General features: G+C 39.9%; 1 long non-coding RNA gene across 4 annotated transcripts; it reads right to left on the reverse strand.

Annotated features, from left to right (window-relative positions):
- Nucleotides 1-260: 260 nt before the first annotated feature.
- On the reverse strand, nt 261-25,911 carry LOC130684060 (uncharacterized). 4 transcript variants are annotated; one of them, XR_008998189.1, is made up of 4 exons: nt 24,702-25,911; nt 11,683-11,790; nt 9,063-10,519; nt 261-1,618 (listed from the first exon to the last, which is right to left on the reverse strand). It is a non-coding gene; the product is annotated as an uncharacterized LOC130684060 (long non-coding RNA). The 4 variants fall into 4 exon arrangements; XR_008998188.1 differs by lacking the exon at nt 261-1,618 and having other exon boundaries at nt 2,496-9,786; XR_008998186.1 differs by lacking the exon at nt 261-1,618 and having other exon boundaries at nt 2,496-10,519.
- Between the last annotated feature and the right edge of the window lie 370 nt (nt 25,912-26,281).

Here is a 26,281-nt window from a genome sequence, read left to right on the forward strand (position 1 = left end):
CACCACTCTTATAAAGAAATAAAAGGCATCCAAATAAAAAACGAAGAAGTAAAATTGTCATTTTTTGCAGTTGGTATGTTTCTTGGTCTTAATTCACCTAGTAGAGAAAGAACAATAAAAATGTATTATAATAACAGAAACACATCTGGAGTATAAGATAAATTTTAGCCGAAATAAGCAGGTGAAGAGAGGCAACAAAGGGCCAGGTAGTTTATTTGAGTGCAACTCCCGGGTGATGTTCTGTGGACTGGGTATTACAGACTGGGGAAGTTACACCCGGTCAGGGAGGTGGGGGCTTATAAGGGATTAGGAGGGGGAGGAGTGGGCAAGCTATCCTAGGGGACATGGAGAGGTATGATTGGCTAAAGGTGACATAATAGACAACTAGAAACTTTTTTTCCTTCCAAGAGGGAGGAGGCTGACATCCGGGTCTTAGCTGGCACATCAGAAGGATGGAATTCAGGAAGAGCTGTCCCCTTCCCATATAAGGCACGGACCTTGGGGTCTGGTCTGTTCTCCCCCTATGGCATCTCTCTGTTCTGTTTGCATGTCCTTGTTTTTCCTTCCTCCAGCCTAACATGGAGAATCCCAAATATTTGGAAATTAAACCACACACTTGTAAATAGCACTGGCTCAAAAAAAAGGTCTTGAGAGACATTTAAAAAACATTTTTTATTGAAGGAAAATGAAAATATTACATCAAAATTTAGAGGATGCAATGAAAATAGTGCTTACATGGAAATTTATAGCATTAAATGTCTTTGTTAGAAAAGAAGAAATCTAAAGCCAGTAGCCGAAGCTTCCACTTTAGGCAAGTAGGGAAAAGGAGTAAAACAGGTCTAAAGCAAGCAAAAATAACATAATAAGAAAGGAACAAAGAAAGTAAAACACAAATTACCAATACAATAAATGAAAATGGGATATTCATTATTGATTCCATGGCCATTAAACAAATAAGTAGTATGAACAACTATATTCCAAATTTAACAATTTAGATTAAATGAACCAGTTCTATGAAAGATGCAAACTACCAAAACCTCAGCCTGTTGGGCTGAGGGTGGGCTGGGGAGATATTGTCCACCTAACCTTTTTCCTAAGCAGAGAGCACTGTGCAATCATTGCCCCTCTGTCACCCCTCTCACTGCCTGGAAGTCTTTCAAACCGCCCACTCTGCCTTCTTTCTCAGGAAGGCCAGTACAGCATGCCTGTTCTGCACAGGAGGCTGGTATCTCAGCCTCCCCAAGTGTTCCTCCCCAAGTGTTTCCAGCCCCACCAATCACCAGGGCATCATGCAATGTGGGCTCATGTTCCCAGAGCAGATCTCCAGGGCCAGCTCTTCAGGGATCCTGGGCTTCTACTCCCTACCCTCTCCTTTCCTCTTCCTTCTGCCCATGGGCCAGAGTGGGGGAAGGGCTTGGGTCTCACCAGATCATGGCTTTGCCACTTTACCTTCTTCTGTAGGGTCTTCTTCCCCAGATGTAGGAAGTCAGTAGTCTTCAGGTTGTTTTCAGGGCTAGTTGTATTTGCTGTATTTTCATGTTCTATGTGATTTTGGGAGGAGGTTTTTGCCTTGCCTTCGTACACTGCCATCTTTTACCCTAAATCCTGTTATTAACTTCTATGGGAAGAAAAAGTGTAAAATTTTTAAATTGATTTTATGCATGTAATAAGAACAAAACATGAGGGATTTTTATCTTGTAGTTTCTTTCTGTGAAACTTGTATCTGTGTCCATGCTAATAATGAATTATCTGACATTGAGTCATTAACTCCATATTCTTCTTGCTGGAAAGTTCCTGGGGAAAGTCTTGCTTCTGCCAGAGGCATTTTGTACCAGGAGGAAACACCAGCACTGTTTAATTCAGACTAGTGTAAGTTTAAGGAAATCTGCCTTGCTACGATACTCGCCAATTATTAATTTCTGTGTTCCTTAAACAACTATTTATTTAGTGCAACTTTGTGTCAGTCACTCTCTTATGTAATGAAAATTCATGGAACTTACATATTTATTGGGGAACATAGAATTTATCAAAAAACTAAAAGAATAAGTTTATCATACTTGATATTAGTGTAAAGGAGACCAGCCATTCTCTGACAGTTTATTACAGAGACTCTGATCCAGACTGGGATGTCACAGAGGCAATGTCACATTGCTTCCCAGAGAAACAGTTATCAGTTGGAATAAAAAGAATAAACAGAGCACGGATGGAGAATGGGGTTGGTGTGGTAATGTTCTGTAGAGAATGCCAGAGGCCTCCACAGATGCACGTGCAATAATAGCCTTGCAGTAAGAGGGCCGTGAGATCAAAATGCTAAAAGAAAGCATATGACTGAACCTAGAAAGCAAAGAATTGAGAACGCTGCAGAGAGCCAAAAAGAGAAAGCCTGACCTGCAGAATCCTAGTGAGTCTTAGGAACGAACTTGTTCTTTGTCCTAAAGAAAATGAGAAGCTACTGCAGGGTTCTGAGCTAGGCAGAGCTGCTTAACAGCTTTGCCTTTTCACTAGCTCCTCCTAGTGGCCAAGATGGGAACAGCTGTGAGGGGAGCCAAAGACAAAGAACTTTCTGACCTCTGCTCTCCCCCAGGCTGGACATTATGCAGCCCAGCAGCGTGAGCCCTTGTCGTTGTGGCTGTTGTCTGCTGGCTTAACTGACAGCATTTCTCAGCTGATTCTCAGCTTGACTGAATTTTGAGCTGACTCAAAATCAGTTTTCACTTTTTTTCTATTTCAGGAAAAACATGTATGCAGAGCAATAAAAGTGATGTACAAGAGGAGTAGGCTCTTGGCTGTGAGTAGCTGTCCAATACTCGAGTCATGATAATCCCCAAAAATGGTAATTTTAATAAGAGAAATCATTGCTTTTCCTTAAGGGAATTTGTAAACATTTGTTTTATTATCACACAAGAGATATTTGACTCTCCAGCACTGAAATAGAGTCAAGAGAAACAGTTCTTTAGAACTGCCTTTTCCTCACTGAAAAATGACCTACACTGCAATACCATAGCCTAGGCAAGGGCTTTGTAATTAAATTGTTGACCTTTGTTCCTACCTTCAGAAGAAAAAGCCCTAATTCTTAATACATAATCTATTCTGTGAACATAAAGCAATCTCACTGCAGATGCATTTTTTAAATAGCTTAACAAATACATAAATGAAAGCAATAGCTGCATAACTATTAAGTGTCTGTGATTCGTTTCTTCTGAGGTCTGGTATGATTTGGATCACTTAAAAAGGATGTCATGTCACGTTTATTTCATATTGGATGGAGGATTTGGAAACAAGATCACCTGGGAAAATACTTAATTTTGCATTAACATTTAATAGGCCATGACCTATGCTGCTGACAGTTAAGAATGTGAGAGACCTTGTAGAGTTCCTTGCTCATGTTCACACTGGGGTGAAAGTTGGACTTTCCTTTTCTTTCTAATACAGAAGATACAATGATAGTCGCTGCATGCAGAGAGATGATGTGACCCTCTTGGTTATAATAAGGGCAGAAGTCCTTAACATTGTTTGTTGTCAATCCATATTTTCTTGAAATAAACAAAACATCTAAAGCATTTACTACATCATATGCTCCTCAGACTCAAGAAGACTTTTTTTTTCCACCAATCAGGAAGATGGGTTTTGAACTTGCAAAAATAAAACTGAATGACTTTTTAAATAAGGGTTGACGAGTGTATTAGCATAGAATAACTAAGAGGCTGAAAGGACAAAAGAGACTGAAAGTCACAGAAACACTGGCAAAGGCGCCATGACGGACCTATGAGTTCATCGAGCCAAAAAGAGGGCTGGATGGACAGAGCTGAAAAAAAAGGCCTTGAGGCCTCACTTCCAGGTCAGGGCTTTTGAAAGCACAGTTCATAGAACAACCCTAGAAGTAAACAGTGACCTATGTTTTTCTCTCCACATCATTTTATTTTCTGCTTGTTATGCTTTATTTGGAAGCAAAGTAGAATCAATAAAATATATTTTCAGGCAATCCTGGAGTTTCAGAAAACTTGTTGTATCCATCCAGTTTAAAGTTTCTTTTAGGCATGGTAGCAAGACTGGGATTTCATAATCACACTGATATCCAAGAGGATGATGTGCATATCAATAACCTCAAATAAACTATGTATTGAGCCCATGTGCTCCAGTAACAGGTGTTTTCATGTCCTTTGCTTAGTATCCTTCTTTACCCAACACTCATGAGGTGGTCTTGACTTGATATGAAAAAGTATTCTTTGGGGAGTGATGTCATGTCCACGGATGTTTAAGAAGTTCTAAGAGGGCTTCCGAACAGGAAACATGATCAAGGGAAGTAGGGTTAATTTTTTTCTTTGCTCCACGTTTCCTGATATGGTTGTAAATGTACCTAAGATACTGAGTTAAGGGCATGTAAAGTAACTATGGAGCATTGCAGCCCCTCAAAATTGTCTGGAAACTTGGTTTTCTATTAATTAGGCTTTTATTAAACAAAAGTGTGATATGGTTTTTAGAAGACTGATTTTACTAAGGCTGTGTCATTCAAGAGTGTATGAGATTACAAAAAATAGTGGTGGAGACCACTGGAAAAGTGTGTGTGTGTGTGTGTGTGTGTGTGAGTGAGAGAGAGAGAGAGAGAGAGAGGAAGGAGGAGGGAGGCAGTGAGGGAGGGCTAGGGATCGATATGTAGATGTTTTGGTGGGTAAAGTGATGGAAGTTGCCTTAGATTTTTCAGATGCACTGCTATTTCCTCCTGTCCCTTTTTTATCTTACTCTCTTCTATTTACTGAATGTGTGTTCAAGAAACAATAAGTCTTTTTTAAATTAAACTTCCAATGCTAAAATTTTATTAAAATATTTTAAAGCTGTAATAGTACATGTAGAAACATATCAGAAGTGATTGGGTCCATCTACATGTGGAGATAAGTTCCGTTGGGTGAGGAACCAAGGATCAGTAGATCAATAGCGGCCACTATGGCAGCAAGTGGCCTCATATGAAAACAAGCTAGATGCAAAAATCAAACACTCTAAGAGCAGTTCTTTCTTCCATTGTGGGGTGAGAGCAAATTAGGTTAACAAATATTTATTGGAACACCTCTTGTTTTTACTGGCTGTTAGTGCCAAGCGAAAATATCCTGTGAACAGATCATTTGCATAGAATTACTAGAGTGCTAGTATGAAAAGTGGGCTGAATTTATATCTAATTTGCACAAAAGTATGATTTGCTTATTTCTATTGAAGCACTCCCTTCAATGTAAGAGCAGTTTTCTAATTGGATTAAAAACCACTATTCTTCATCAGACCGTGAGATGATCTGTGAAACACACTGGCAGTGTGGGCCATGCTGCTCATGCTGTTTGACAAGGTTCAGGTACGAGGAGGAATCCTGAAAACAGGAAACCTCATAGCTGGCCCCTGCTAATTCCTGCACTTATTTTTGCAATTATGATGTTGGTGGTTGGGCTCATATAAGGGAAATCTTTTGTATTTAAGATTTATTCATCTTTAGTAAATAACATAACCCAAAATATTGATCAAAGCAGCAATTCCGGAAACAAAAACTATGTTATGGGACCAACTGTTCCAGGCATACTGCCACAAATAAGTGAGGCAGGACAACCCAGGCCTCTCTTAAAACTAGAAGCAGTTTGTCCTCCCCTTTGTAAGAACTGAAACATGACTAACCAGGAATTATTTAGAATATTGTCAGAGAAGAAGTTATGGGAACCTGGGCCATAGAAAAACCCATTTTCCCAAAAAACTTATATGAAACAGCAAAGTAATAAAGATAGTCCCCACTGCCCAGGGCCCCCTTTATTTTGCTTTATAATATTAGAAGACACCTTTGGTACCCCCCTCATAGAAAGAATTTATGAGCAAAATAGGAAGATTTACATTTATAATTATCCCATATATAGAAGTTTATAATAAATTTATGATAAAATATTATTATATTAATGGTAAGGTAGTAAGAGCAGATTTAGTGTTATTATATAAAAGATAAAGAGGACTGCAAGGCCCTAGTGCCTGTGGATGCAGGAGGAAAGGTGTGAACATCTGAAATTGTGGAATGAATATTATGAAAGAATAAGGTGTTTTTATTGTATTCATAGGAATGTTGAGGAATGTTAAAACTTATGTGATAAGAGTACCATCCCTAGACTTTAGATGTAAGCCTTAACCCACATGTGTAAGATAGAATTTAATTAATAATATAGCATTACACTTAATAACCAAAAGACATACAGCTTGCATTTATATAACCTGCTTAAACTTTATATAGCCTTAGACACATATCTTAAACTCTATATAATTTTACATGCTTATAAGTAAAAATCATAGCCCACATGCTTAGCCCAAACACTGTCTCATGCCATTTTCTGTTTAGTACTTAGCACGTAGCTTACATAAATTAGTAATCACAATAGACTAGGGGAAAGTTAAAAATTAAATGTTAAATGGCTACTATTAGAAGAAATGATGATCCTTACTTAAGGGTAATAAGCTGGAATTATGTAAACTGACAGAAAAAGGATTGTATTATTCATGATTAAAGAAAAACGTTTAACATTATGTAAACCTTAAAAAGATATAAAAATAAAGACCCTGCCGCTTGATGTCAGGAGATGCTACAACCTTAAATGGGTGTTTCGTCTCCTCACTCACCGACACTGTCCTTTCCTTCGTGACCCACACCTCAGCTAGAGCTGGACTCCGGCACAATAGTGATAAAATTTTACACTAGAAAAGCTCCTCAGCCTCTGGATATTGAAGGGCACATGTGTTTCTCTGTGATGAGGACAATGAGTTCTAGAAATCTCAATTCCCAGCCTAGATAACAGGCATACCACGTGGCTGGAGGTGTCTGAATAGAGTGCTGGGAAACCCTACACATGGGAAAATGTCTATTCGCCATCTTTAGCTTTTAAGATTCTTTTGATGGATGTGAGTTTTTAGAAAAGATCATTATCCACCTTCAATCCTCTGTTTATATTTTTCTCAAGGAAGAGAACCCTGAAATTGGTTGAGGGAAGAAAACAAAAAAACTTTGGGTAACACAGTAATAGGAATTTTCTAAAGACTGATTGCCAGGCATCTATTAGCATCTACTTCAGAGCTGAAACAAGCTTTTCTTACCATGTTCCAGCAAAAAACCTTCCTTATAGGACTTTTAAAAATTGAAGCAGAGTTAATATATTTTATTGGTTTCAGGTGTGCAACATACTGATTTGATAATTATATACATTACTAAACGCTCACCACAATGTGTAGTTACCTAGTTACCACAACTTCTCTTTTGTCTATACTTTAGGGAATGTTGCCAGTCAACACAACATCAATGAAATTCTCCCACTTGTTCCTCAATCCTCAGAGTTTGTGCTAAAGCTTATATGGCATCATAGACTCTTTTTCCTCTCCTAATATATTTCTTTTTAAAATATGTCTCCATAGACTATACTTTTGAAAGTTCTATGCTGAAATATGTATTTTTAAAGAAGTTTTCTTGCTCAAATTATTATTAATATCTTACAGAGAAGTTAAGTAACTTGTACAAGATTCCACCACTAGAAAGAGGGGGAGCTGGAATTTGAACACAGACTCTTTTTAAGAAGAAAATAATTTAAAAAGGAAAAAATGAAGATTTTATAGACTGGCTACACAGCACCAAGCATGGTATCTCTTGCAATGAGGTCCAATAAATCTTTGTTGAATGGGTGAATGGATAGATGCACGAATGAAAGAAAATGAAGGTGAGATCTAAGTCAAAAATGAAAGGAGATTACATGAAGTAATGGGAAAGGAAGTTGGTGTAAGAGGTCAGGGAGTATTTATGAATTCTGATCAGTCTATTGGAAGTATTTTGTAATAATTTTGAAATAACTGAACGGCAGGTGACAGAAGAGACTAGAATGTTTTCTGTACTCATGCCTTTTCTGGTTATAAAATGTATATATAATATAATTCACATATATGATATATATATATATAAATGCATATTTATAAAATATTTTATACAAATTTATGTGATTTATATATAACATACAATAAAATATTTAGAAGATAAGTGAACTTTATCTTCTAAGTAATACAGCATACAAATCCATACTTTACCTAGAGATAAACATTGTTATTAACATTTTTTATACCCATCCATAAAAGCAAATCTCTCAGAGAAAAATTGCTATTTTAAACCAAATTTTATTGTGACTCCTTTTATATCCTAAAGCACATCGCATGATTTATATCACTGGACAATATAAGTGTATTTCCTGTAGGCACAGGTGGGAGAATATGAAAATGTCTAAGCCTTTCCATTTTTTTTTCCTTCTGGTTTTTGGGGTTTTTTTTTTTTTTTTTTGACTAAAAGATGGAAAGCTAGATGGCAGAGCATAGTGGAATCCTTTGGTTTGCAAAGTCAGGCTTGTAGTTGTGAAGAGACTTCAGAGCTAAATAGCCCAGGAAAATAAAATGGGAAGGATGGTATTTGGAGGAAGCCAAAGGAAGGAGGTTCCCAGAAGAAATAAAAGAAAAGTCTTTAGAGAACAGTGAGACATGATTCTAGGGTGGGTGGAAGATATTTTATGAGATGTTTTACATAACATTATCTTTGTAATTGTTCCTGTTGGGCATTACAAAGCATAGGCATCTCCCCTAATTTTAAGGAAAGCATACATTCGGAGAGTCTGTCTATGGAAATCAAGTAAACAGATGATTTTCCCTGTCTCTGATAACATGATATACAAGAGGGACACCTTTCATCAGATGGTGAGATAATTCATTTCCTGAAATGCTGCAACTGAAATAACGAATGCTGTGGCTCACAGCTCGGGAGGACCATGGAAAGCAGGAGCTGCCCCTCCCACAGAAACTTGTTCTACCTATGTTCTACTGGTAGCTAGGTTAGTACTAGTAGAATAGTTAATACTAGTACTTGACTATAACAGTAGCTACACTATAAATTGTGTAATTACTTTTCTCTTAATAAAATTCACTTAAAATGTCAATACATAGACCTTTGTCAGTGTTATTCTACCCTGCCAGGGCATTATAAACACCTGAGTAGCTTTAAAAATACATGACGTTCAGGCCTTTACCTGAAGATTCAGATTTGGCTGCTTTGTAACTGATATAGTTACATCTTGTGGAGATGTAGATTTTGGGAAGATCCAGTGAGGAGACCATGCAGAGAAAGTGAAACTACAGAGAGAAATGCACAGCACAGAGGAGAGAGCATATATCACCACATACCTAGAGTGAGGGAAAGGAAAAGGAAACAGACAAACTAAAATTAGAAAGAAGAAAAATCCAGGAGAGATGGTATAACCTCTGGGAAAAGGGATCAAGAGTGACCAGGAGGACGTAATGGCAGATACTGCTCGCAGTTAACTCAAGGACATAGCCTCTGAATTTAGTGAGCAGAAGGGCACGGGTCATCTTTCACAGAGGCAGCTACTTAGGTATTGGTGGGAGAGTCAAGAGGGAGAAAGAGATGGGGTTGGGGAGGAGGAAAGGTTGGACATAGCAGGTCAAGTGGGAAAATTGAAGAAATGAGGGCAATATGGGGGGCAGCCCACATATAGGTGGTGGATTCAAATGAACAGCTTTTTAGGACTGGGGAGAGCAGAGAGTATTTATTTGAGAGCAGATGAGATGCAGTACTTGGAAAGAGACCTTGAAAAGTATTTTAGATAAAGGGGACATTTTGAGAAGTGATAATGATGGAAAGCATGGATTCCAGAGTCCTGGAGCAAAGAGTGCAAAATCTGGAATCAGATTCCTAAGGTTGATTCCTGTCCATACCACCGCTCAAGTGGCATTCTGTGAACAACACATAAGATGTGATTTTGTGTGGACAAAATGGGTGATTCTGATGTAAATTCTTAACCTTCTTATGTGTCAATTTTCACTTCTATAAAGTGGACATAATGACAATATCTTAATGGTTATTGTGAAGAACATATAAGTACAAATAAAGACTTTCAAGCACTGTGTATTAGTAGTGTCAATTTGCTGTTATTATTGGTTATATCTTTGACCCATAGTACCGGCTTTCAGGTTCATACAAAATCACACACAAAAAATCCCTACTATTCCTAAAAGGATTTTTCTGAAGACAAAGCTGGAGCTCCCATAAATTAAACCTGGTCACTGAAGGAATGGGGAGGAAAGCCAGACCAGCGGAGAACCCAAGTGCCTATGAAAAGTGAGGAATGTCCTTCTTTTCACTGTAAACTTGAATAGATTTTGGAATTGATGACTACAGGGACTCCTTCCTTCAATAACTACTTTTGCTTCCTTTAATTTGGATTTAATTGCTACCCTGTGGGCATAGTGATCTTCAAAATATAGAGCACCTCTCCGGCCAGGACCGGAATGGCCTCAGCCGTCAGCGTGGCGGCCGTAGCCGCGCCTCGGAAAGCAGCCCAGCCACTCGCGCTCAAGAGCCTCCCTCCGTGCCACAGGGCACCAGCTTCGCTTCGGCCGCTCCTCGCGCCCCTACAGGGGCCACAAGCCGCGGCCTCGCCTCCTGGACAGGGAGAGGGAGGAGAGCCTGCAGCAAGAGGGAGTGACATGGGCGCTCCTTCGCTATGAGGAGTCCACCTACCTTCGGAGTCGGCCTCATCTTTCATCCCGCTTGGGAATGGTCCCATTTAAGCCTTTCCTGCCTTGCTCGCGCGCATTGGCAGCCTTGTGTCCAATCCATGCTCGCAGAGCCCCTATAAATGCTAGGCGCTGACATTCTCACTTGAACACAGGTCCCTGTGTCCCGCTCACCTTCCACCTCCCGACTGGAGCAAGCACGGCCAATCCCCTACCTACTGGAATTTAATTGTCTTAGCTTATCATTCTAGAGCACCTTTTTCTTCCCCATTAGACTGATCTCATGGAAGGAAGAGCCCTAGTTTATTGATCACAATCCCTACTGCCTGACACTAGGTAGGCGCCCAACCACTGCTTCTTGGATGACACACAGACATCTTTGGTTGGAGGTAGTAGCCAAAAACTGAAAATTCGTTCTTCGGAGTTGGGAAGGGTGAAGAATAAGACTTAAAGTAGCAGAGAAGGCAAAAAAAAAGGACTAAGGGCTCTCTCTAATGATTAGCTTTTGTTCCAAATATTATCATTATCATCAGTGTTGTTCTTTTAAATGTCCTTACCAGGTCCTATATATCAGTTTCTTCTTCCCTATGTATCTGCTATGCTATTTGTGTCTTTTAAATTTTATCTCAATTTTCTTTCAGTTTTGATGTGTAACTGACAAAAAATGTATATATATTTGAGGTGTAGAACTTGCTCTTCTGGTATATGTGAGATGTATATATTAGATCTCCTGAACTTATCCATCTTGCATAGTTGAAGCTTTCCACCCTCAATTCCCCAAAGCCCCAACTAATGGCAACCACCATTCGAGTTTATGCTTCTACGAGTTGAACTCTTTTAGATTTCACATATAAGTGAGAGTGTTCCATATTTGTCTTTGTCTCTGGCTTATTTCACTTAGCACGTGTCCTTCAATTTCATCCAACTAGTTGCAAATAACATTTCCTAATTCTGTGTTTTCTAATTACATAATTTCCAATACAGATAATGGAAATAAATATACCATATATGCTTAAATACATAGAGCCATGAGCTATAGTGATTGCATAAACTTGCTGGTCATAATGGTCTAACACAGCAGGCACAATTTAAAGAAAAATCATGGAATTTTACCTCTAACTCCTGCCTACAGCAAAGGAACCCACTGTCCCAGGGGCTCGACTGGGATTTAGTGTGCAAATGATTCATCTTCCTGGAACCACCTCAAGAGTCCATGGTGTCCTAAGATAGGGCAGTGAACACAAAACAGAATCACTTTTATGGCCACATACACACAGCACCAGTACTAGCTACCCAGGGGTTGTCTTTAATTTCCTTCCCCCTTTCCAATCTAGCATTAGCCATGCAAATACCTCCACGAGCTCTCCTCTTACTTATCAGTGTAGACACAACAAAGCTTAAATTCTAAAAACCCCAAGTGGAAAAAGTCATGTTTGAGGCAGTCAGGGAAATCTAAATCTGGGGGACTAGGTGATGATATTACCAAGGGCTTATTGTTCCCATTCAAGTGCCCAGAGCGCACTGGTTATGCAGGCAAAGGTCTTTGTTTTTTCAAAAGTGCATACAGACAAAGATGTAGAGATGAAAGGACCCATATGTCTGGAGTTTCACTTATCACAGCAAGAAGTGGAGTTGGAGCGAGGAAGAGAGGAGGAACGCAGGAAAGAAGGAAGGATGGGAGGGAGGAAAGAAGGTGGACGAAGCAAGTTTGGTCAAATCCTGGTAAATGATGAAGCTCAATGATGGTTTTTATGGGGATCTGTTAGAGTTCTCTGGCTATTGTTTAGTGTATTTGAGTATTTTCATGACAAACTTTTTTTGTAAAAGACAAGTGAAACCTCTTCACACAAATCGCAGCGATGTAAATCACCTCTTATGTGTGTAAATTCAAGTTAATAAAATGTCTTTCCAGAAAAAAATATATATGTAAAGAGAGAGAGAGAGAGAACCTCACATAAAAGGCGATACAAAGGGACCTGATGCCGTCTCTGCTTTCAGAATAAGGCGGAGAGCTGGGAATACAGAAGACTGTTTTTCCCATGTTTTGATAGCAGGCTATTAACATTATGTACCTCCCTCAATCTCACAGGTAAGCCTTTTATTTTCTCTTTTTCCAAGTAATAACTTAGGGTATTAGAAATGAGTGCCATTATTTTCCCACTGTGGTTGTTCTGATATTGCACAACCTACTCCCTACCGCTCGATTCTACTTTTTGCTGGAACCCAGTGATAGTATTTCCCCCTGACTCCTCTGGTGGCCATCTCTAGGTAGTCACCAGTCGGGCATTAATTATAGCACATTCTTTCCTTCTCCCCGAAGCTCAGTTCTCTTCCTGTGACTTAGTAAATAACAGAGCTTTGTATTCATATATTTATAATGTTTCTGGGCTCCTTACACTGCACTCTGCTTGAATTGTCTGACTTCAAAGATTTTTATTATAATTTCAAATACAAAATATCTACTATGAAGATGGGTAAGTTTAAGGAGCCTCTTTATCAAGTGTGGTTGCTTCTCCTAAATTATGACTGAAGAAAACTGCTAGGATGAAACAGCCTGAAAATACTTCCTGCTGCTTCCACTAAAATCCTTCTAATCTTATCTTGGCAGCAGATGGACAGCCTAGCAAGGACGCCCCTGGGAAAACAGACGAGGGTAGCAACATTGAGATCTAATGACCTATGTACTGCAAAGCATGTTAGGAGTGGACAGGAAGGCCACCAGGCTGCAGGCTACTGGGATAGAAGTTGCTATCTAGTTAAAAGAGGCAAAAAGAAGAAAGAACAACAAAGACGCTGAACAACAACAAATGAGTTAAAAGGCCTTTTTCTGGCAACCTGGAGATGATTCTTAAAACTCTCCAGCTCAGAGTTACACATGCAAAGATTTTTATTAGAGGAAATTTCTAGGGGGAAGGAGCTGAGAAAGGACCAGGAGACCTGTCTGTGAAGCAAGGCTGACCCTGAGGGATGGAAATAGATATGGAAGGATGGATGGAAGTGCCCTACACTAGTCCCAGGCCCCACCCACTGCCCTGTAGTCTAAGAAAAATTCAGCAAGATCACCAGAGAGCCCTGGAGCCAAATTCCATTGTTGGGAGAGTCCTGGGTCTCTGGGACTAGTTTGGCCTCAGGTTCTCTGGCGCACATTATCCTCAGTGGAAAGTGTGGTTTCCATAGGACACAGTGACATTGCTGAGTGCAGCCTTCACCAGTGACTCTCAGCAGTTAGTGCTCCTCAAGGCATATTCGTACGGCAGCCACAGGATCCATATGAAGTTCACACATTTGATTTTTAAGCTTTTTTTTTTGAGAATTACGCTGCATATGTACTTTATGGCAACAGCATATCTCCAGCATTTCTGATGTTTTTCAGGAATAATGAAAACAAGGAATAAACCCCTGGCTATATTCCACTGGAGAAAAAAAATAAAAAGTTATGTGGGCATGACACTATACACACTCATGTGTCTGCGGCTTCTCTGGGCTTCCCTTTCTCACATAGTGTTCTGTAACAGGGAGGGTCCGTGCCTGAGTCTGTGTGACTCATCAAAAACCAGACCAGAGAAGGAATAAGTAAATGCTGATGACTGGCCCTGGTTCTGTTACACACTAATGGTGACACACTGGAAAAGCCACGTTACCCTCCTGAGATTTGGGTTCATCCTTCATGAAATGCTGGGCTAGATGAGATTGTCTCTGAGATCTCTTTCAGCTTGAGAACGTTTAGTTTCAAATGCTCTCCATTTGAATGTCAAGCAACAGCTCAACTTAATGTATGCATCAAATGTACTTATAATTTGGAGAGGCAGAAAAAAAATTTTGTTGAAAGTGTGTGGAGGAAATGAAATATGTTGCCTTCCTTATCCATGAAGTCCACAGGATTATGTAGGGTTGGGAGGGACAAACGGAAATGAAGACTACTGTGAATTGTTAGAGGTGTCTCTGCTTGTTCAGGCTGCCCCAGCCCTGAGCAGCACAGCCAGAAACCACAGGTTTCTTGAGGTCCTTGCTCACTGTGTGCAGGCTGCACCGCCATTCAGTCTTTGATTTTGCTAGTTGTATTCCTAAAAATTGTCTTTCTCAAAACAGGAGGCCTGAACACTGGCCGGCCACATCATCAGTATAAGAGGATGTTTGTTGTTTTTAATGGAATGATTTAAAAAAACACATCTTGGGGGGAGGGGCGGAAGATGGCGGCGTGAGTAGAGCAGCGGAAGTCTCCTCCCAAAACCACATATATCTATGAAAATATAACAAAGACAACCCTTCCTAGAATAGAGACCAGAGGACACAGGACAATATCCAGACCACAGCGGCACCTGAGAGAACCCAGCGCCTCGCGAAGGGGGTAAGATACAAGCCACGGCCCGGCAGGAGCTAAGTGCCCATCCCCCCAGCTCCCAGTGGGAGAAGAGTACGCAGAGCGGAAGGGAGACGGAGCACAGGACTGCCGAACACCCAGCCCCAGCCATCTGGGCCAGAGTGCAGACACAGTACGTGCCCAGGGGGCCCTGGATGCTAGGGAAACAGGGCAGCAAGAACAGTGAGCGGGCACTGGAGGCCGGGTGCCGGAGGACATAAGAAAAGCACGCGACCATTTTTTTTTGCTCTTTTATTTTGGCGAGTGCTTTTTGGAAGTCTTAAAGGGATAGGGCCCCCAATACTAGGGAAACAGGGCAGCAAGACCAGTGAGCAGATGCCTGAGGCTGGCGCCGGAGAATAAAGAAAAACGAGCGGCCACTTTTTTTTTTTTTTAATTTAAAAAAAAAATTTTTTTTTTTTTGTGGTCGTTGTTTGGTTTTGGCAGGTGCTTTTTGGAAGTCTTAAAGGGGCAGGGTGGGACACTTAATCCAGAGGTAGGGAATCCGGGGATCTCTGGGCACCCTAACCCCTGGGCTGCAGGGAGCAGGGAGGCCGCTTACGGAGATAAATAGCCTCCAGGTCGCTCCCCCTCCAATGCAACTCCACCACTTTGGAGCAGAGGCCCGAACCAGGGCACACCCACAGCAACAGGGGAGATAAACTCCATAGCAGCCCGGCAGGAAGCAGAAACCCTGACTGCGCGCAGCTGCCCAGCACAAGCCACTAGAGGTCGCTGTTCTCCCAGGAGAGGAGGGCCACAAACCAACAAGAAGGGAAGTTCTTCCAGCCGTCACTCGTCCCAGCTCTGCAAACTATTCCTATCACCATGAAAAGGCAAAGCTACAGGCAGACAAAGATCACAGAGACAACACCAGAGAAGGAGACAGACCTAACCAGTCTTCTTGACAAAGAATTCAAACTAAGAATCATAAACATGCTGACAGAGATGCAGAGAAATACGCAAGAGAAATGGGAAGAAGTCCGGAGGGAGATCACAGATGCCAGAAAGGAGATCGCAGAAATGAAACAAACTCTGGAAGGGTTTATAAGCAGAATGGATAGGATGCAAGAGGCCATTGATGGAATTGAAACCAGAGAACAGGAACGCATAGAAGCTGACATAGAGAGAGATAAAAGGATATCCAGGAATGAAACAATGTTAAGAGAACTGTGTGACCAATCCAAAAGGAACAATATCCGTATTATAGGGGTCCCAGAAGAAGAAGAGAGAGGAAAAGAGATGGAAAGTATCTTAGAAGAAATAATTGCTGAAAACTTCCCCAAATTGGGGGAGGAAATAATCGAACAGACCATGGAAATACACAGAACCCCCAACAGAGAGGATCCAAGGAGGACAACAACAAGACACATAATAATTAAAATGGCAAAGATCAAGGACAAGGAAAGAGTTTTAAAGGCAGCTAGAGAGAAAAAGGTCACCTATAAAGGAAAACCCATCAGGCTAACATCAGACTTCTCGACAGAAACCCTACAGGCCAGAAGAGAATGGCATGATATATTTAATACAATGAAACGGAAGGGCCTTGAACCAAGGATACTGTATCCAGCACGACTATCATTCAAATATGATGGTGGGATTAAACAATTCCCAGACAAACAAAAGCTGAGGGAATTTGCTTCCCACAAACCAGCTCTATAGAACATCTTACAGGGACTGCTATAGATGGGAGCACTCCTACAAAGAGCACAGAACAAAACACACAACATATGAAGAATTGAGGAGGAGGAATAAGAAGGGAGAGAAGAAAAGAATCTCCAGACAGTGTATATAACAGCTCAATAAGCGAGCTAAGTTAGGCAGTAAGATACTAAAGAGGCTAACCTTGAACCTTTAGTAACCACAAATTTAAAGCCTGCAATGGCAATAAGTACATATCTTTCAATAGTCACCCTAAATGTTAATGGGCTGAATGCACCAATCAAAAGACATAGAGTAATAGAATGGATAAAAAAGCAAGACCCATCTGTATGCTGCTTACAAGAAACTCACCTCAAACCCAAAGACATGTACAGACTAAAAGTCAAGGGATGGAAAAACATATTTCAAGCAAACAACAGCGAGAAGAAAGCAGGGGTTGCAGTACTAATATCAGACAAAATAGACTTCAAAACAAAGAAAGTAACAAGAGATAAAGAAGGACACTACATAATGATAAAGGGCTCAGTACAACAAGAGGATATAACCATTCTAAATATATATGCACCCAACACAGGAGCACCAGGATATGTGAAACAAATACTAACAGAACTAAAGGGGGAAATAGACTGCAATGCATTCATTCTACGAGACTTCAACACACCACTCACCCCAAAGGATAGATCCACTGGGCAGAAAATAAGTAAGGACACGGAAGCACTGAACAACACAGTAGAGCAGATGGACCTAATAGACATATATAGAACTCTACATCCAAAAGCAACAGGATATACATTCTTCTCAAGTGCACATGGAACATTCTCCAGAATAGACCACATACTCGGCCACAAAAAGAGCCTCAGAAAATTCCAAAAGAGTGAAATCCTACCAACCAACTTTTCAGACCACAAAGGCATAAAACTCGAAATAAACTGTATAAAGAAAGCAAAGAGGCTCACAAACACATGGAGGCTTAACAACACGCTCCTAATTAATCAATGGATCAATGACCAAATCAAAATGGAGATCCAGCAATATATGGAAACAAATGACAACAACAACACTAAGCCCCAACTTCTGTGGGACACAGCAAAAGCAGTCTTAAGAGGAAAGTATATAGCAATCCAAGCATATTTAAAACAGGAAGAACAAGCCGAAATGAATGCTCTAATATCATAATTATCGAAATTGGAAAAAGAAGAACAAATGAGGCCTAAGGTCAGCAGAAGGAGGGACATAATAAAGATCAGAGAAGAAATAAATAAAATTGAGAAGAATAAAACAAAAGCAAGAATCAATGAAACCAAGAGCTGGTTCTTCGAGAAAATAAACAGAATAGATAAGCCTCTAGCCAGACTTATTAAGAAGAAAAAAGAGTCAACACAAATCAACACTATCAGAAACGAGAAGGGAAAAATCACGACGGACCCCACAGAAATACAAAGAATTATTAGAGAATACTATGAAAACCTATATGCTAACAAGCTGGGAAACCTACGAGAAATGGACAACTTCCTAGAAAAATACAACCTTCCAAGATTGACCAAGGAAGAAACAGAAAATCTAAACAGACCAATTACCAGAAACGAAATTGAAGAGGTAATCAAAAAACTACCAAAGAACAAAACCCCCAGGCCAGATGGATTTAGCTCAGAATTTTATCAGACATACAGGGAAGACATAATACCCATTCTCCTTAAAGTTTTCCAAAAAATAGAGGAGGAGGGGATACTCCCAAACTCATTCTATGAAGCTAACATCACCCTAATACCAAAACCAGGCAAAGACCCCACCAAAAAAGAAAACTACAGACCAATATCCCTGATGAACGTAGATGCAAAAATACTCAACAAAATATTAGCAAACCGAATTCAAAAATACATCAAAAGGATCGTACACCATGACCAAGTGTCATGGGATTCATCCCAGGGATGCAAGGGTGGTACAACATTCGAAAGTCCATCAACATCATCCACCACATCAACAAAAAGAAAGACAAAAACCACATGATCATCTCCATAGATGCTGAAAAAGCATTTGACAAAGTTCAACATCCATTCATGATAAAAACTCTCAGCAAAATGGGAATAGAGGGCAAGTACCTCAACATAATAAAGGCCATCTATGATAAACCCACAGCCAACATTATATTGAACAGTGAGAAGCTGAAAGCATTTCCTCTGAGATCGGGAACTAGACAGGGATGCCCACTCTCTCCACTGTTATTTAACATAGTACTGGAAGTCCTAGCCATGGCAATCAGACAAAACAAAGAAATACAAGGAATCCAGACTGGTAAAGAAGAAGTTAAACTGTCACTATTTGCAGATGACATGATACTGTACATAAAAAAACCCTAAAGACTCCACCCCAAAACTACTAGAACTGATATCGGAATACAGCAAAGTTGCAGGATACAAAATCAACACACAGAAATCTGTGGCTTTCCTATATACTAACAATGAACCAACAGAAAGAGAAATCAGGAAAACAACTCCATTCACAATTGCATCAAAAAAAATAAAATACCTAGGAATAAACCTAACCAAAGAAGTGAAAGACTTATACTCTGAAAACTACAAGTCACTCTTAAGAGAAATTAAAGGGGACACTAACAGATGGAAACTCATCCCATGCTCGGGGCTAGGAAGAATTAATATCGTCAAAATGGCCATCCTGCCCAAAGCAATATACAGATTTGATGCAATCCCTATGAAACTACCAGCAACATTCTTCAATGAACTGGAACAAATAATGCAAAAATTCATATGGAAACACCAAAGACCCCGAATAGCCAAAGCAATCCTGAGAAAGAAGAGTAAAGTAGGGGGGATCTCACTCCCCAACTTCAAGCTCTATTAAAAAGCCGTAGTAATCAAGACAATTTGGTACTGGCACAAGAGCAGAGCCACAGACCAATGGAACAGACTAGACAATCCAGACATTAACCCAGACATATATGGTCAATTAATATTTGATAAAGGAGCCATGGACATACAATGGTGAAATGACAGTCTCTTCAACAGGTGGTGCGGGCAAAACTGGACAGCTACATGTAGGAGAATGAAACTGGACCATTGTCTAACCCCATATACAAAAGTAAACTCAAAATGGATCAAAGACCTGAATGTAAGTCATGAAACCATTAAACTCTTGGAAGAAAACATAGGCAAAAATCTTAGACATAAACATGAGTGACCTCTTCTTGAACATATCGCCCCGGGCAAGGAAAACAACAGCAAAAATGAGTAAGTGGGACTATATTAAGCTGAAAAGCTTCTGTACAGCAAAAGACACCATCAATAGAACAAAAAGGAACCCTACAGTATGGGAGAATATATTTGAAAATGACACATCCGATAAAGGCTTGACATCCAGAATATATAAAGAGCTCACACGCCTCAACAAACAAAAAACAAATAACCCAATTAAAAAATGGGCAGAGGAACTGAACAGACGGTTCTCCAAAAAAGAAATACAGATGGCCAACAGACACATGAAAAGATGCTCCATCCACATCGCTAATTATCAGAGAAATGCAAATTAAAACTACAATGAGGTATCACCTCACACCAGTAAGGATGGCTGCCATCCAGAAGACAAACAACAACAAATGTTGGCGAGGCTGTGGAGAAAGGGGAACCCTCCTACACTGCTGGTGGGAATGTAAACTTGTTCAACCATTGTGGAAAGCAGTATGGAGGTACATCAAAATGTTCAAAACAGACATACCATTTGACCCAGGAATTGCACTCCTAGGAATTTACCCTAAGAACGCAGCAATCAAGTATGAGAAAGACCAATGTACCCCTATGTTTATTGCAGCACTATTTACAATAGCCAAGAATTGGAAGCAACCTAAATGTCCATCAATAGATGAATGGATAAAGAAGATGTGGTACATATACACAATGGAATACTACTCAGCCATAAGAAAAGGGCAAATCCAATCATTTGCAGCAACATGGATGGAGCTGGAGGGTATTATGCTCAGTGAAGCAAGCCAAGCAGAGAAAGAGAAATACCAAATGATTTCACTCATCTGTGGAATATAAGAACAAAGGAAAAACTGAAGGAACAAAACAGCAACAGAATCACAGAACTCAAGAATGGACTAACAGGTACCAAAGGGAAAGGGACTGGGGAGGATGGGTGGGTAGGGAGGGATAAGGGGGGGCAGAAAAAGAGGGGTATTAAGATTAGCATCCATAGCGGGGTGGGAGAAAGGGGAGGGCTGTACAACACAGAGAAGACAAGTAGTGATTCTACAACAGTTTGCTACGCTGATGGACAGTGACTGTAAAGGAGTATATAGGGGGGACCTGGTATAGGGGAGAGCCTAGTAAACAAAGTATTCGTCATGTAAGTGTAGATTAATGATTAAAAAATAAATAAATAAATAAAATAAAAGCAGTTCCTATGTGGTGACCTCTAATGAGTTCTACACAATGATATAAAGGGCATATAAAAGTGTAGGCAAAGGGTCTGTTTGTGTTTATACAGAGGATCAAAGCCTAATTTGGCTACCCCGAAAATGAACTAAGATATGATATGAAAAAGAACTTCCAACATCAGCACTCTCAGGAAGACTCATGACAGAAGATGATCAGCAAAAAAAAAAAAAAAAAAAACTCCAACAAAGATCCACGCACTGTCACAGGTGTAGATGCACTCATCCCACCAGTTCCTGGACTTGCCATGGGAATGATGAAGGAGATATCTAAGCTGGCCTGTGCATACAGTAAAACAAAAATTGGACTGGATCTATACTGTTGGAACTCAACCAAGAATTAGGAGAAGTGCAAATTGTAGCACTCCAAAATCTTACAACCACAGACTATTTATCGTTAAAAGAACATATGGGATATGAACAGTCCCCAGGAATGGGTTGTTCTAGTTTATCTGAATTCTCTCAGACTGTTTAAGTTCACTCGGACAATATCCACCATATCATAGATAAGTTTTCACAAATGCCTAAGGTGCCTAACTGGTTTTCTTGGTTTCACTGGAGATGGCTGGTAATTACAGGTATGCTTTGGTTAGGTAACTGTATTCCTATTATGTTAATGTGTGTGCGCAATTTAATTAGTAGTTTAAAACCTATCCATGCTGAAGTTACTCTACAAGAAGATATGTCAAAGAAATAATCAATCTTCCCAGGTTTTCTTCTGCCTGCTACTTCTATAGCTTTTCTTCTTCCTACCTAATCACAACCTTTAAATAGAACTCGTGCCACATGTCGAATTTACCGAGTATCATAATTCTTCCAAGTGGTAAAGACACCTCAAGACAAATGCTGGGCATAGAAGCCACAGGGCATAAATATGCAAAGAAGTAAAAAGCTAACCTTTTCAAACAATAAGATTTCTCTCACTTACTAACTTAACATTTCCCTGTATGGCCCCGGAAGATGACTGGTTAGCCAGAGACGGGTAAGATTCCTCAAGGGAGGAACAACCTAAGACAGGCACAGTCGCAGGGGGCCATCTGGTGAGAAAATGGGGAGCAGCAGAGGTGAGGCTTAGAACCTCCCCCCTCATGTTCTAAGAGAAATCTTCTGCATACATGGATGTTTATTGCCCTCGTCTAGCTCGGATTAACACATAGTCTACAGGCACACACTTGATCATCTACATTTGCTCTCTTACAACACTAAACTATGTTTTCTATCTTTATCTTGTATCTACCTACCACTTCAGCATTTTATTAAAAATAATAATAATAAAGAGAGAAATGTGGTATCCACATATAAATCAAGTATAAAAAACAAATGAGTATTCATATTTGAACTGACTGTTTATAGTTCATAATGCATGATCAAAACCGAAGGTTTCTGTGATGGCTGCCCTTGTACTGTTCACCATGTAAGAACTTATTCACTATGTAAGAATTTGTCCTCCATGTAAGAACTTGTTTGTTATGCCTCAGAAGATTGGAGACTGACGAAAATTAGGCTTGGGGTGGATTAATGATTGTGCATTGAGCATTGACTCCCCTATACAGAACTTTATTGTTGTTACCAACCATTTGATCAATAAATATGAGAGATGCCCTCACACACACACACAAAAAAAAACACATCTCACATTTGAGGATTTTTGCCTGATACATTTTTAATCTAATGTGGGTATTTGGTTGTAAAGCTGTTTTGGCTTCTTCCACTGATGGACTACTTGTGATAGGAGTTCATGTGTCAAGAATTTTTCTTATTTAAATAAATAATTACAAAATCAACCTGAATTGATATTTTCGAAGGTTTGTGCCCGTTTTAAATAACCAAATTTGGTAAAAATTTAGTAAGTCTTAACTAAAGCAAAACACCCAATTCTAGTTTTAAGTATCCTAAATGTTCCTTAGAAACTTTCTTAGAAAATTAACTGCTTCAAAGGAGGAGAACTGAGTGAACAGTAGCAACTAGAAATAACAGACCTAACAAGGGCAAAAGCATTGTTAGCAAAGTTTGCTTTGCATACTTTGAGACAATAGTGACTCAAAGTTTTAGGCACAAATCTCATAACATAACTTACTGGTTCAGGAACATCTAAATCAATATTCCTCAATGCCACTAAAATACTTCTTTATTATGAATTGGAGAAAGAGATAACAGTGGGGAACAGTACAGTAAATCAAAAGTTTTTCTTTTTTCTTTTTTTTTTTTGTAGCTTACAGTTCTGCAGCTACTAATGGAAGTAAAGAAAGAACAACATTTAATCAAATCAGTTTCTGTGATAAAACACATCATTTATTTAGGCAACAAAGATAATTGGGAACATACCTGAGATAAATTTAATATCACTGAAAATCTTACTAGGAATTAGACTCCGCATGGTATTTGACTAAGAGGCCACAGAAGTGTTTGGAAGGCAAGATTAAAGGCATTGCTGGAGGTCACTTGTCACTGGCTCAAATGTCAGTGGGTATAATATTTCTCTAATGCACCCAAAACAATTAAGACCAAGTTAAAGCAAAAACAAAAAGACACCTCCCTGTTTTCCAGCATTCACCCTAACAGTCACCTGGGTTCTTGCAGCCCGTCCTGGTCCCGTTGCTCACAGACCTCAGTACATTCTAGCTCCAAGCAGCTGGCCAATAAGGCAGCTCCTCCTGATTGACCAAAGGGGAAAGACCCCCAAGTTAATGAATGATTTTCATAGGCACTCATCCAAAGTGAGTTTCTTCTTGGTAGAAACAAAACGGACAGCAAATTCATATTTCAGTCTCTAATATCAAATAATAAGCTACTACAAGACATGTGATCATTGGGTTCTAGACGTGGTCCTTCTGCAAACTTACTGAGGTTCCTGGCACATATCACTGAGACTCACTCAGACTCTTTGGGTTCCAGCAGCATCTGTAAAAGTGAGGACCTCGTGTGTAGAGCTCTCTACCCTTCATGTCACCATATCCCTTCGGCTGTAACACTCTAAGACCATCACCATACACTAGAGTACATGATCAACAACCATTAGAACAGCTAACTGGAGAAAGCAACAGTAGCTCATTTAGCCTCTTGATTCTCAATTATTTTAATTCGGGATTTTTTGCTATTTCTCCACCTCTGTGAGCCTTATTCATTTTTTCCTGCTAGGCAATTCCTCATTTTATCTCTGGGAAGAACTAAATATTAGAAACCATATAGTTGCAAACCAATGAGCCTTAGGTCAACCAGCCTTCAGAGATACTTCGTTTGATCCTGTAGGCCAGCACAGAGTTTGAAGACAAAGTCACTAGGCAGGTGCTTTGAAATGCCTTAGACCTGTGTTTGCATCCTTTACACTGATATAAATCTGCTTTTATAGAAGCCAGGAATAGTAAACTGATACACAGAACTATTAATACAAGTTTACTACATTTATATTACAGAATGATGGAAACCACAACAAAAAACGATTTGGTAACAGACAGCAAAGAAAGGGTCACCAATCACAGGGAAGAAAGACTCCTTTTTGGATGAAAACACAGACTGCCACAACTCATCCCCTCAACCCCTACACACAGAGAAGAAAAGCAAATGCGAAAGTTGTCTACAGCAACACATGACAGACAGAGGTGGGAAGCGATTGGCATGTCACATTACAGGCAGTCAATCACAACTGGCTAACGATGGTGGTACCTGACTCTGCTGCAGGTCACTGGCTTGCCTGAGAGGAGTAATTGACAGCGGGGGCACGCCAGATGTGGACACAGACCAGCCCACCTTGCAGCTTACTTTCGGTTCCGTGAACACGAGCAGAGAAAAAGTATTAGTCTAGTAATGTCTGCAGCGATGGAACGGCTCTCAGAGCCTCTGCTTGTCTGCTGCCTGCTCTTTCAAATCACCAAATATTTTTGATGTTTCCTAATAATTGGCAGGTGATGAAACAATTTCATAACAATGGACTCTAAAACAAGCTTTATTTGCAGATCAACTCCTGGGAATAAAGAACAAATTGTGGAAACAGAGGTCTTGTTCTCCTGTACACCTGACCCCCTTTGGGGTTAGTTTCTATATTACTACAGGAACAATATCCCATGGGGAAAAGCGAGTGACATGACCATTTGGGGAGTGTTTTGCTTCCGCTTTGGTTCATAGGTCTCCCAAGTCCTAAAATCTCTTTTCCACACCCTGCAATTTTTTCCTTTCTTTTCTTTACCCTTCCTGTTTTCTTTGTCCCTTCCTCCCTTCTTTCTTTCATCATCATTGTGCTGAGGTGGCTGCTTTCATGTTTTCATTGAAACATTTCTCTAAATTTATCTTCATTCCCTATAAATTTTATAACCATTTCTAAGACTTTCATTTTTTTCAAAATTAAAAATTACTCCCTACCTCTTTCTCTATTTAAGGATCCCCAAAGAGCTGCATAGGTCATTGGCAGGATACTATGGAGATCAGAATTTGGGGATGGAAATTTTCTTCAACCAAGATGTATAGAATTTATGGTGTACCGATTTTCAGATATATTTGAAGATATTTGATAAAGGAGAGGAGAGGTCATAAAAAGAAAAATTGGCATCTGTGCTTTTATCCCAAACTATTATATTAGCTGTTTGTTTCTGAGTGCTTGGTTAGTCTGGCTATATTTAAACTCCTTACATCATCTGTAATCCTAAAGACACACTTCAGTTTCAGAGGGCTCCCAATGTACAAATTACAAGACTGAGGCTCAGCAAGGTTAATAATTGCATTGCAAATACACAAGTGCATTTCAGAAAGCCTTTCTTTATACATTTGACTTGACAATTAAACTCACTGAACAACCAGCTTCACATGATGTTACATCACTAAGTTACTGATGTGACACACTGATGCCAGAGCAGGAATGTGCCCAGTTCTGTTGGGAGAAAAAAAATGGGCTGTGCCACTACATAGGAACACTATCTTCCTGCCATTTCTATATAAACACACTTCAGAAAAGAGCTTTGCTATGTCCATGTCACATGATTTCTTAACTGCCAACTTCAGACTCTGCCAGCTGTCTTCCAAGAGGTCCTCCCCACTCCTCACAGCCACCAGATACAGAATAAGACAAGCTGATGTCCATTCACACACACACATCCCTTTCCTCTCCTACCTCTGCTTCCACCTACTAAACAACTCTCTCACCTCCATATTATAATTATTAAAGAGCACTAAGAGCCTCTTTCTTGGTAAATCAAATAGTCTTTTACCTGTGCTTCTGGTTTAAGTGGTGAAAAAAAAATTTGATAAATGGG

This window comes from Manis pentadactyla, chromosome 6 (genome assembly GCF_030020395.1).
Source record: "Manis pentadactyla isolate mManPen7 chromosome 6, mManPen7.hap1, whole genome shotgun sequence".
NCBI lineage: Eukaryota > Metazoa > Chordata > Mammalia > Pholidota > Manidae > Manis > Manis pentadactyla.